Below are 12,809 nucleotides of genomic sequence, written 5' to 3' on the forward strand. Positions count from 1 at the left end.
TTAAATAACATATTTTTAAAAAGCATCCAGATAAAATGTTAAAAACTATTCATATGAAGGCAAAGCAAAATGAAGGGAAATGTATCGTCCCATTACTGATTTAAACTATAATGTACCAGATACATTTATGAGTAGTAATAAGACATTTAACAAAACTATGATTTTATCATACATTAGATGAATATAATGTCAGAAATATAGTACAAAAGACTGTTGAAAGTCAAAGAATGGATTGAATAGGTTGTCAGATGGGAGATAAAAAGTTTATTAATAGGAAAACATTGAATAAAAAAATATATATATATATATTTATATATGTGTGTGTGTGTGTGTGTGTGTGTGTGTGTGTGTGTGTGTGTGTGTGTGTGTGTGTGTTCCCTATTAAGTAAGTGAATGCTTAAGATATAGTGAATGCTGTTTAATCTACAGCTAAATGTCAAAATGGCTAAATCCCAAAGACAAAGAACAGCATTTTTTTTTTTCCCAGGGAAAAAAATCACTGGGCCATTTTTGGGATTTTGCCATTTCCTCCACTGCGGTGCGATCTCAGAGTTGGTATATTTAAGTAAGGGTGTGTGGAGGGCACAGCCCCCCACATCGGGGGTAGGGCCAAGCCCCCCCCTTTATTTTGTGTTTGTTTGTTTTTGTTTTTTTTGTGTACATACATCAGCAAAGCATTCTGGGTAGTCAAAAATGCCATACTTCTTTAGAGGAGCAGCTACTTATTTCCATTGTGGTTTTACTAATAGGCATCAAATGTGTTGACTTCCAAGGATGAATGTTTCACTTGTGAGAAATAACCAGCAAATTGTCTTAATAAGATATAAGACTCCTTTTTCATCTGTACATAACATGGAAAAATAGTACTTATGTAGGTATGGAGGCATTGCGAGAACTGTCTTTCATGATATCATCTCAGGAGCTTTTAGCATCAAGAAGTTTTTAAGGGGGAATTGCTTGCCAATGAAATTAATTGCAAAGATAATGCACTATTAGTATTAAACACTGTAAAATTTGATATGGTATGTGGACAGAAGATTAACCCCAGTAACCAAGGGTTGGTTATTTACATTTGCAAGGAAAGTATGGCAAAACAATTTAAATGTTTGAATGAACTTAGAATACAAGTTAAAATGCAGACCAATTATGCTTTAAAAGTGATATGATTGTAATTTAGGCGTATGCTTTAAAAGTGATATGATTGTAATTTAGGCATATGCTTTAAAAGTGATATGATTGTAATTTAGGCATATGCTTTAAAAGTGATATGATTGTAATTTAGGCGTATGCTTTAAAAGTGATATGATTGTAATTTAGGCGTATGCTTTAAAAGTGATATGATTGTAATTTAGGCATCTGCAGTCAGATAATCAGTCAAGTGAAGTATTTGGACTGTAAAGACAGAAGCACTTACTCTTTGCTTTGGTTAAAGTTTTTCTTTACTGTGTCATGAATGCTTTAGCCTTTTGTCAGAGATTGTTGTGCCTCAGTTATACCTCTCAGCTGTCCTCAGTTTCATGGAATGTCTAAATTTGTGTCTCACAGTTTTGGTCTATTCCTTGAAGAGTTTGTGATTTGCTGTCAAATCAGTGAGGTGGTTGCTGACGAATCAGTTGCTTAATTAAGTTTCAGACTTTGTATCCTCAGAAAAACAGGGGGGTAGAGCAAACCAACAGATTATTCTAACAATTTTCTAAGTTTTAAGAGCAACATTTAACAATTTGTTCCTGATGTTGACCCTATTTTCTCCCCTTGAAATTGACTTTGTCCAGAATTCTTGAAAAAAGAAATTGAAGGATATCTTTTTCATTGGGGGGAGGGCATGTCAGGAGTTAACTCTTATAAGGTCCTCTCTTTCTCTATTGTCTCCCTTCCATTCATCGGTGCCTTTTGGAAATGGTATTCCTTCACATCTTACCACAGCAGCTGTTGTCAGGTGAGCTACATGGGATATTACCACCTTCAGAAGAGAAACTTTGATTTTTTTTTTGTCAGGAGTTGTAGCAGTTCTCTGCCTGCACTTTCTACTCTGTCATCACTCTGCCATCTCCCAGGTGAGTTGTATTGTCCTAGTCCATGTTTTTTTTTTTTAATATCACTTAGGCAGCAAGCATTTTTCTTCCTTCCTCCTCTTCTTCTGTTTATATACACTATGGATTTCAGTGAGGGTATAGAATGTAATGTTTATTATTGTTATATTAATCTGTTTAATTAACAGCTATCATGTACTAATGTAATTTGTTTATTTACTTGTCTCCAGTGTCATATCTGCTCTTAAGTAAACAAGGCCTTGTTGACAGTGGATAGCCTCAGAGGCTGAGGTTTTTTTTTTTGCAATAGCTTTCAGAGGATTGAGGTCAGCAGAGGGGGGGGATCAATGCTCCAAACAAAAGGACAAGAGCTCAAACAAGGGAAGTGATAAAAGGAGAAAACATTCCAGTGACAAAGAAACCTAGAAGTCAGTGTCTCAGAAGGGCATCACAGCAGGCAGGGAGAAGTGCCAGTTGAGCCAGTTGAAGTCCAGCCTAAAGCCACTCCTCCAAGTAATGTGATTGAAGATAATTGCTCTGAGGAGGTTTATTCTTAGGAGCAGGTATTGGGGTAAATCTGGAGGGGTTTAGATGTACTGCTAGAGGTGGGAACTTCTAAACTGTTTGAGTTAGTCATGCATAAGCTGCCGGGACAAGTGGGCATGATCATACGTGGTTGAAGAGGCACAGTCCCTGACTATGGTTGAAGCAGAGCTGTTATGGCAGTAAATGATTTGTCAAATGGAATATTATAGATGCATTTGAGTTGACTGATGCTGATGGAATTCAGAGTCTTATGGAGGAGGAAGCATCAGGAGTCAAGGATTTAGTAGTGGCTTTATAACATGTTGGGGAAAAAGCAAAGGACTGAATTTATGCTTTAGGACTTGCAACAACTAGATAGGAAGATTTATGTTATACAGAGCATCGATTGCCAAACCTCAGCAATGCTTGCATGTTTAGAATATTTTTGACACACTAGCAGATGCAACAAATGTGGGGCAGATCAGCATGGCTATGGTATACCCAGAAGATCTGAAGCTGAAAACAATGGCTAGGATACTGAGATTGTATGATCACCATCACAATACATGGATGAGAGGGATGATGGATAAGCTTAGGTTCGCTACTCCTGTGGACAGGGACATGCAACCTAATAAAGGGAGGCCTTGCTGCAATTTCAATAGATGTAAATGTGCTATGTTGGTGTGCTGTTTTTCCATATTGTTCACATTAAGGCAAGAGGCACCTTGTGTTGAAATGTTGGTCAAAGGCAGGTCAGATATCAAGTAAAAGCCCTCACGGTTAGGAGGGTAAGCAGTTGGGGATTTTCATGGACCTCCATTCAAGAGTTGGGGATCCTTTTGTGGCTTTCAAAGAAATTCTTTTTGAGGCAATTCACACAAGTAGTGTTTCTCATTCTACCATTAAAGTAGATGTTTTGGCAGAGGAATTGTGGTTGTTCCCACATACAGAGGTACCTCAGTTTTTATTATGGGATTTTCATTCCTGGTTTTCTTTAAATCTCAGGCTTCAGTGGGTAGCAAGATTTCAAAGAAATTCAAGTCAGCCAATGGGAGGGAGGGATGGCGGAGGTAGTATGGAAATTGCTTAGTAAAGCCATTGTTGCTGGCAGGGTAGCTATCACCTTCATTGTTCTACAATTTGCCCCAATTTGAACCCCCTGGGGAAAGTCGCTAATAAAAGGAAAGGTGTTTAGGATGATTTATCATTTTTCTCTACAAGGTTGATCAGTCAATGACTGCATTAGTAGGAAACAGCTGGGTACAACACTCTTTATAATATTAGGTTGTTGAAGTTGATAATCATTTTTTGGACACTTGAATGGCAAAATTAGACATTGAGGCTGCTTTTTGATTGCTCACTATTTTTGAGAGGGATTAGCTTCTGCTGGGCATGGAGTCTAAAGATTAATTTTACTTTAATATGGCCATGTTAATTGGCTGTGAGGTGATATGCTCCACCTTAGAAAAGATCTGCATTGCCCTTCATTTTTGTTGGCAGCAAAGGGTCCCACAGCAAGTAGAAGTCTATCATCTGGACAGTTTCTCACTGTTAACAATGGGTTACTGGTCATGAGAGTGTGGGGCAATTTGTACCTTTGCTAGCAACTGAGGGTGCCATTCACTGAAAATATATAGGTGGTTAATTGCATTCATTGGTATTTTTGAGACTGAATATTGACATGGTTGTTTCATGCACAGTGATAAGTCAATTTACTTGAGGGGGGTCATTGAAGTGTTCTTGTCTGCCAACAATTAAGGTTACTGGAAGATATGGAGCTGCTGGGGATATATGATTTTGCTTGCTGGGCAGTTTCTCTAGGTAGGATATTCATCAGGTCATTATGCAATTTAGTGGATGGTTGCTGGAAAAGAACCATTGGTTTGGGGTGACAAAAAGGGATCATGAATGACCTAACAATGTAGTGCACATTTCTGGTTGACTATAATGGTATTTCCCTATGGCAGGATGAGTGTCTGTCCTCAGAGGTGTTGCACTTTTCTACAAATAAAGATGGCAGTGGTGGGATGAGGACTTTCATGAATGATGCTGATGTTTGGCCCATTCATCAGAGCCATAGTCAGAAAAGTGGAAGAGGGATATAACATTTTCAAAAATCATGCTGATCTGGGTGGCAACTGTAGTGTGATGGGATGACTTTTGCAATAAAAGAGTGGTGTTCCATTCTGATAATCAGGCTGTGGTATTACTGTTGACAAAGAAATTATCTAGGTAAATGTGGGCACAGTCTCTGTTGAGGTTTTCTGTTCTTCATAGTTTATAAACCAATTTTCTTTTGCTGCCAATTATGTCCCAGGATAGAGGAATGTGTTAGCCGATAGCCTCTCTCACTTACATAAAACCAAGTTTTAGGATCTAGGCTTGGAAGCATATGAGACGCTCACATTTTTCCCTTGAAAAATTTGGATGGTTAGAGGGGGAATGATGATTCATTTATTAAGTACAGCCTGAGCAGTTAGTATGTAAAGGGCTTGCTAGTTTGCACTGCAGTCCTTTTATAAATATTGCAACAGCTTGCCACACCAGAATAGGAGGTGGTCTCCTTTTCTTATTAATTGATATATTACGCCTGGATGCTTATTAAACAAGGCAGACAGAAACACTTTTATTCATATTTTAGCCCTTGCTTAGTAGGCTAGGATCCTTGGCATGCCAGGTTATTTCAAGTATTAAATCAGTAGCAGGGCACTGAAAGGATGGGAAAGGGAAGAAGGGCAGGGATGCATGTCCATAAACCTGCTGACAAGGAGTTGCTAGCTCTCATTATTGAAGGTGTGCATTCAGTAGCTAGTGATTATCAGACATATGCTGTGTGGGCCACATTGATTTCATGGTTATACATGGGAGGTTTTTGTGTCAATGAGCTTTTGCAATCTTTGCAATGGAGGGATATTTTGGGGGGATTGGGTGGTCTCTATATGGATTGCTAAGTCCAAGACATATCAGTAAGGGTCAGGCTATCAGGTAATCTTAGGCAGAGCATTGTTCTTTTCCCTTATTTGCCCAGTGCAGTGGGTGATCATTCCACATAGAGTAGTTCCAGCTCACATTGCAAATGGCATGCAAGCCACTTCAAACACCCTGGATTCAATTTTGCATAAGATTCTGCAAGACCAGAGGTTGTTTTCTCATGGATCTTCAACACGCTCCTTCAGGATAGAGAGATCCATGGACCTGGCCTGAGAGGGTCAGTTAAAGTATACAGACAGATGGTGTTTTGGGCCATTTTTGTTATATAGTAGATATGGTTTAGTTAATTCAGTTAATTCTTATTTGTGTTGTTTTTGTTTGATTTTAGGTGTCAATGTATTGTGACATTGAGGTACTGTTTCATATTGAGAGATGCTAACATAGTAATGGTACTGTTAAAAGGCTTGAATCTGGGCCATGACATCTCAGTGGGGGAAGTTATCTGAAGTGTTTTCCATAATCTCCACTGTGATCAGTTATGGTCAGCAGTGCAATTTGTCTTTAAAAGGTTGGCTAACCCTATTATCTTCTGATCCATCTGTGGGGATCCATCTGTGCAGAAACAATATTGGTGTTGTCATTAAGTGCCACCTACTATCCAGGATCTTCAGGGACCTCCTGGCTAAACCATTGCTGTTTCCAGTATGAGTTAATCTGGTCTTTAATATTATGCAGGTTGTGCTGGGCTGTGCAGTGAAATGAGTGGTGATGGAGGCTATAATAATAAGGTGCATCAATCACAATACTGTCAGGGTGGCCTCACAATTGTTTTTGTTTTGTTGGCTTTATTTAGCGAGCATCAGAATGTTGATGCTTTATGTGTATATGGCAGCAAGAACATGGCCAGGAAAGATGAGACAGGCTCAACCAGGCAGCCTGGTGTGTGTGGTCTCTGTGTGGGCTACTCCCCCTTTAAACATTCCACCCTTCCTTTCCTGGGCCACTTTTTATGATTATCACAAGGCTGTGGTGCAAGTCATGTAGCTGAGGATGCACTATGGGGACTGGAGAAGTGCGCCTGGAGTAGGTAGTATGTTACACTAGCTGACAGAGGTAGTTTGAGGCTACAGAAATTGGTTTAACATTTACACAAATAAATGTTCATGATGATTTATTGGTTGATCACTGGTATAGTTATGTAATGTTGAATTATCAAATAAAATGGCCACAGTAGCTTTATATCAGATTGTGTCGCTACTGAGGTCACTAGGACAATCGTCATCTAGGCCTCCTGGTTGATTTGTTTTACTACTGAGCTTGCTATAGCTTTGGATAGGTTAAATTTTCTTACATCCTTAATAAGAGAGTTTCATTCTAACAGGTGAGATGCTTTCTCAGTTTGATTGGTACTGCCAATAGTTGTTGGCATACAAGTAACAGGCTTCCAATGATAATGCTGTTTCTACAATATTTTTCTATTTATGTTTATCCTAGATGAAGACAATATGATCTTTATGAATAAGTAGGCACACTCTGTTATCTCTTGGAAACCCATATGCAACCATTTGGGTTATAATCAATTTTTATGATAACTACAGAGGCTTAGAGGGTCATTTCCTGGTTTTGAAGTTGGGATCAAGGCTGCCTGTGATGAAAAGGATTGTCAGACTTCAAACTAAAGCTGAACACTGCAGGGTTTACTATTAGCCTTACCACTTAGGAGGGAGTGTTTTGTAAACTGTCTCTTTGACAAATCATTAGGCCTGGTACTTTCATATCACTTAGTTTATTAATTTGGAGGATCAGATTAAGCTTACAAATTTGGGAAAAGGACTGGGTTTTTTTATCCCTTCAGGTACTGAACTATCTGCATTTTTATGTGCCTGAAAATATCATTGAACCTGTCAGTATGTGTCAGAATTTGATTATATATGGTACACTAATGTGTAGTAGGAACCTCAAGGTTTTATTAAAGGGGTACTTGCTCCCACAGCCATAATGGGATGTGAGGCTGTAGGCATTCAAGTATTTAAGCCAAATTTTTCATTATATAGCAAGGCACTCATAAACCTATTGCTTCATTGCAAAATATTGTAGATTCAGCTTATATAAAGCCTCATCTATATTTTTTCTTTTTTTCTTTGATTGTCTATACCTGTTGTTTACGACTTTTTTCCTATACTCATATTTAACAAACAAATGGAAGTTAGAAATTGAAGAACCATCTGTAATTTTGCATGTTTCTTGCACCGTTTACCTCTATAAGCTGTTGCTCTACAATTTTACCATTTTTATGCAAATAACACTTACAAGTGTCCCATAAACTGTGGACCAGATATTGCGCAGTGTCTTGCATCTCAAAGAAGGAACTATTGCTGCTCCAGTTTCTCCTTTTGTCTGGAAATTATTTTTGCTAGTATAGTAACAGGTTAGTGTTCATATTTTGGGTAGAACTGGAGTTGACTGATTAGGGTCTAGCCAGATGATTCATTGGTCATACAGGGACACAGTGTCACCTAAAGATCAATCAAATATAAAAAGAGATTCTCCCCTAAATACTTTTTGCCAGTATAACTGTATGTTTTATAAAACATTGAATACTGAATGAAGAGCCTGAAGGTATTTCTTTCTTGTCAATCATTTTGAACGCTATCTTGATGAGTTTCAACTTATTGAGTACTAGCCAGTGAAATGCCTAAAATGATTAATCATTTCTGCTACACTGTTTTACTCCTCCAGCAACAGTCTTTATAAAATTGTGTGCACTGGAACCCTGGAAGTAATCATTTTTGCATAAGGGCAACTGCCCCACCTGGGTCTATATTATGTTATCAAAAACCTGTATCATAAAACACCACAACACTGACACTAATAGCCCGAACCGCAAATAGACCGAACCCACTAAGCAGGGAATTTGCAAATCTCGAACCATCTTAGTCGGCCAACACCACCACACGCTTATACTACATACCCAAACATAAATAAATAAATAAAACACATACATACACAAACCAAACCCTATTTCTAACCCTACACTAAACCTTACATACATTACTATCTATGCACTTACCTTAACCCGCAACCTAACCCTAAGGTCCGTAACTATGGCACACTTACCTTACAGAGCTATACCACTGATGGGCCAACTATGACACTTCGACATTTCGCGTTTTGTGGTTTTGTACATTTGCCGTTACCGTAGTTCATGCTATATGTGTCGGCCTTCTGGTGTTCGATGATATGGGTTTTTGATAATGTGATATGGACCCCCCACCCCGTATGCCACCTGGATCTACTTCAGAAGTTTGAAGTTTCAAAACTTCAAACTTCAAAAAGCCAAGACCATAAGAATGAAGTTTTGAAATTTTAAAAACATAATAAAAAAAAAAAAAATTGTTGTTGTTTTTGCAGGATGGCAAGCCTCCTGCACCCCCACTCCACTCCTCTCGCTAAATAAATATACCGACTCTGAAATCGCACTACAGTGAGGAAAATGGTAAATTTCCCATTCTGTGCTGTGAGGTGATCTCCATTCAAAATTTTTAAATTTCACAACTTCAATCTTATGGTCTCAGCCTTTTGAAATTTGAAGTTTTGAAACTTCAAGCTTCTGAAGGGGATCCATGCCACCCACATGGGTAAATGTATCCTCCCCAGTTTTTGTAATTTGTGTATTTATTCTGGAGTCTACACAGCTATGTAGAAAGGGAAACATTTCAAATTCGATACATAAGACTATTTCCCTCAATTAGTGATTGCTTGACCTCAGCAAATGTCTTGCCCTTGATGAATGGGATGTTTGTCAAGAAGTAATCAATAAATTGGCTTTTATTGAGCACTAAGTGGACAAAACAGGCTGCCCCTACAAAAAATAAATAAATAAATTCAGATTTGGCATGGTTATCCCATGTATTTGACCAAAGACAAAGTACTGTTGTGTCTCTTGGTACTTGAATCTTTTCATAAAGAGATACTGACACACACACTATCTGTTTCCCTGTCACCATATCCTTTAGGTTAGAATAATTTTCCTGCTTTCATTGGTTGTATACTTGGGTATAAATAATTGGAACCAAGAGTGACAAGCTTTGCACTGAGCCTTTTTATCTGCAAACTAAGACTGTGATTATAAAAATGGATAGTGATGCTTTCCTTTTTCAGTTTGAGATACAATGATGATACGCAGCAATATCCAAGACTGAATAATGTTGAGTGTTTCATGACTGGCAGATGAGTATTCTCTAAAAATGAAATATCAGAAAAAAATTTGATATTTAAAATTTGCAATATGGTGACAGAAATGGACACCATTCCTAAATCAAAATACAATTAAAATTCATGAAATTAATATTATCATTCTTTCCTGAAAATTCAGTACTCGTCATTACTTATCAAAACTATTCTCTGAAAACCCTCACTCTAGTTGTATATGTTAATGAGTTTACATTGTACTTCTCAAAGTCTAAATCACTTTATAATAAATGTAAACCATTTTAATCTGTTCACTGATTAAATGACTCTATTCTTATATAAGTGTACATGTTAATCAAAAGGTCTCCATTATAGTATTTTTTCTCCCATAACCAATATTGCAGCTGAAAAGGGGATTTGCACTTCTTCACCAAAGAATGAATGAATAAATGAATGAATTAGTTAATTATCTGAATTATCATGTTGAATGTGGACAATTGTAAATAAATGACAGTCCTGAGTTGTTATTACAAAAATGTCCCACTAACTAAACCTGGTCTCTATTTCTTTCTCATTATGACTACTAGTATAATAATTTCTTTTGTGATACAGACAATTAGTTGTTGCATTCATGTTAATTGTTATCCATGGCACTCATGCATTTGACACCATAGTGGTTTAGGTGTTTCAGTATAGCAGATATGTAATATAGAGTTCATTCCTGTCTTCTGATTTTACTCTTTGTACAGTAAGTATATCTGCAGCTTCTGTCAAGTTAGCCTGATTCCTGCTGTCATCCACTAGCATGTTAGATGTGTTGTAGCTCTAAGTTTGTGTCTATATTTAGCATTTACAATTGTATCATGGCTGAAAAGGGCATGTGATAGAGTAATTCTCTTACCTGGTTTATAAATAAGTAATAAAATGTCACCTAATTTCACCACTCATGCTTTTGTTCACTTATACAGTGTTATCATGTAATCAAATTTCAGATGTACTAACTGCTCCTCCATACTGTTCCATTACTACATTTCACCACATCTTTATCTGCCATGATATATTCCTTCTCAATTTAGTTCCTTTGATTTGTAAGTAGTTCCTCGCCATTCAATCTCACATTCTGCATTTCTAATCACTGAATACTACCTACCTCAATATATAATGACAAACCACTTGAATTCCCTTCACATTTCACAAGTGGTCTTAGTTTCTTTTCCTTGTTACTCTTTTTAAACAAACTTTGTCATCAAACAACATTAATATCGACAATAAACCATTCTCAGATTATATGGGACAGCACCATTGATACAACATAAACTATGTATAGTGTCTTCCTACATATGACTTTTAAATCATAACAGCAGCATAACCTGATCATATATCTTTCATTTTAGTCAAATAAGCACTAGAAATCCTAATGTAAGACTTGTTCCATACATGAAGGATTGTTGTTCTAGCCTCACCTCCTCTTGTTGTGGTGATTATATTTCAATTTTATTATCTTTGCTGTATCTACCAATACACCAAGAGCTTCTAGAAGTCTATAAAGTGACAATTTCTCTCTGTCTTGCCTAATATTTTACCCAAGCCAGTAAGTCTTTAGTGGAGCCATTTCCTTTCAGATAACAACCTGTCTCACCCATCCTGACCTGTCATTTCTCTTTTATATACTTCATGCAAAAGATGTTTGATATCTCAGCTCTGGGGAGTTCCCTTTGTCTTTTGTATTATATTGATCAGATTTTCGACATCAACATAATCAAGAATACCAGTGTTTGATGTGCTCCCAGTACCAGAATTATTTTAGATTTAAAGGTATCACCCAAACCTAGCTGCAATGCTCATTACAATCCCAGAAGATGTGCTCATGTGTCCTACTATCATTCTTATTGTCCTTAAATCATTTCCAGCACTTATCTGGGTCCTGTGGGAACATTTTGTTTATTCTTACTGGGGTATACACATATTTTATGTAGACATCTCCAAGTAAATATCTTGAAATATCTCAGTTTTGTGGTATATCTAATTAACCAGAAGATTGTCCAACAGACGGCCTCTGTGAAATGAGTATCCAACATTCTCACCTTGAATTAGCGGAGTTAAATACTGATTTTGTACATAATCATAATTCCTTATATACGTAACTGACAGTCTCATTTGAGAGAATCCATGCTCTCCCTTACCTTGAACAACAAGGAGGAAGCCCTGGATTAAGAGTCTTTTGGCAAATTAAGAATTATGATCTCCCTTTCTATAGTCATAATGCCACAGTGTTCAGTTGCCATTCATCTCTAAGACCATACAATGTTTTAACTTGTACTCTGGATAGCCGGTCATCACACTCTATCATTTGCTCCTGATTTAGTGCTTTGGACTGCTTAGTCTTCAAAGAAAGAGCCCTCTATCTAAAACTGTAACCTCCTTTAAGTACCCTATGGGAAGGAAAAAACTTTTCATGGTAGCAAATTGTCGTAGTTGAGGATCTTCCTCAGAGCACTCATAGCCATGATAAAAGTAATTTGAGGGTGAATCCTAACACAGATAGTCTCAGGACTGTACTTTTTCCACATCCCTTCTTTTTTCCATGTATCAAAACCACAGATTTCTAAACTGCTTTGTAGTCTCATGTATTTAATAATAACAACAGCATCAGCCATACTGCATCAAAATATACATCCATAACATGCATGCACAGTTTTCTAAATTCTTACTCAAGAATCACCTTCTGCAAATAAATTCTGGAGTTATTTCCCAAGTGGAATTCATCAACTAAATGCCTTACTGCCCTCTTTATATAGTCACTGACATCCATAGGGAATCCCTGATATATGGACAATAACAGTGACATACAGATGTCCTCAGTTTCACTGTCCTAGTCTCTTTAGACAGGCAGCGTCCATGCCCACTCCTACTTTATGTGAATTATTCAAACGTTTTCCTCATAGAATTCAATCACTGATGCTAAAAATAAACAAGGGCACAATAAAGGCCATTGTAGTGTGTTTCTAAACCTCAAATAAATGAGGAACTATAACAACTAGAAATATAGCATTTACCAGAAAAAAAGAAAGCTGGAACTTAGTTCACTGAATCCAATGTTACCCTTTTTGTTTCTTCAAATTCACTGAGAAT

The sequence above is a fragment of the Protopterus annectens genome, chromosome 7.part0 (genome assembly GCF_019279795.1).
Source record: "Protopterus annectens isolate FY-2018-M chromosome 7.part0, PAN1.0, whole genome shotgun sequence".
NCBI classification, from domain to species: domain Eukaryota; kingdom Metazoa; phylum Chordata; order Ceratodontiformes; family Protopteridae; genus Protopterus; species Protopterus annectens.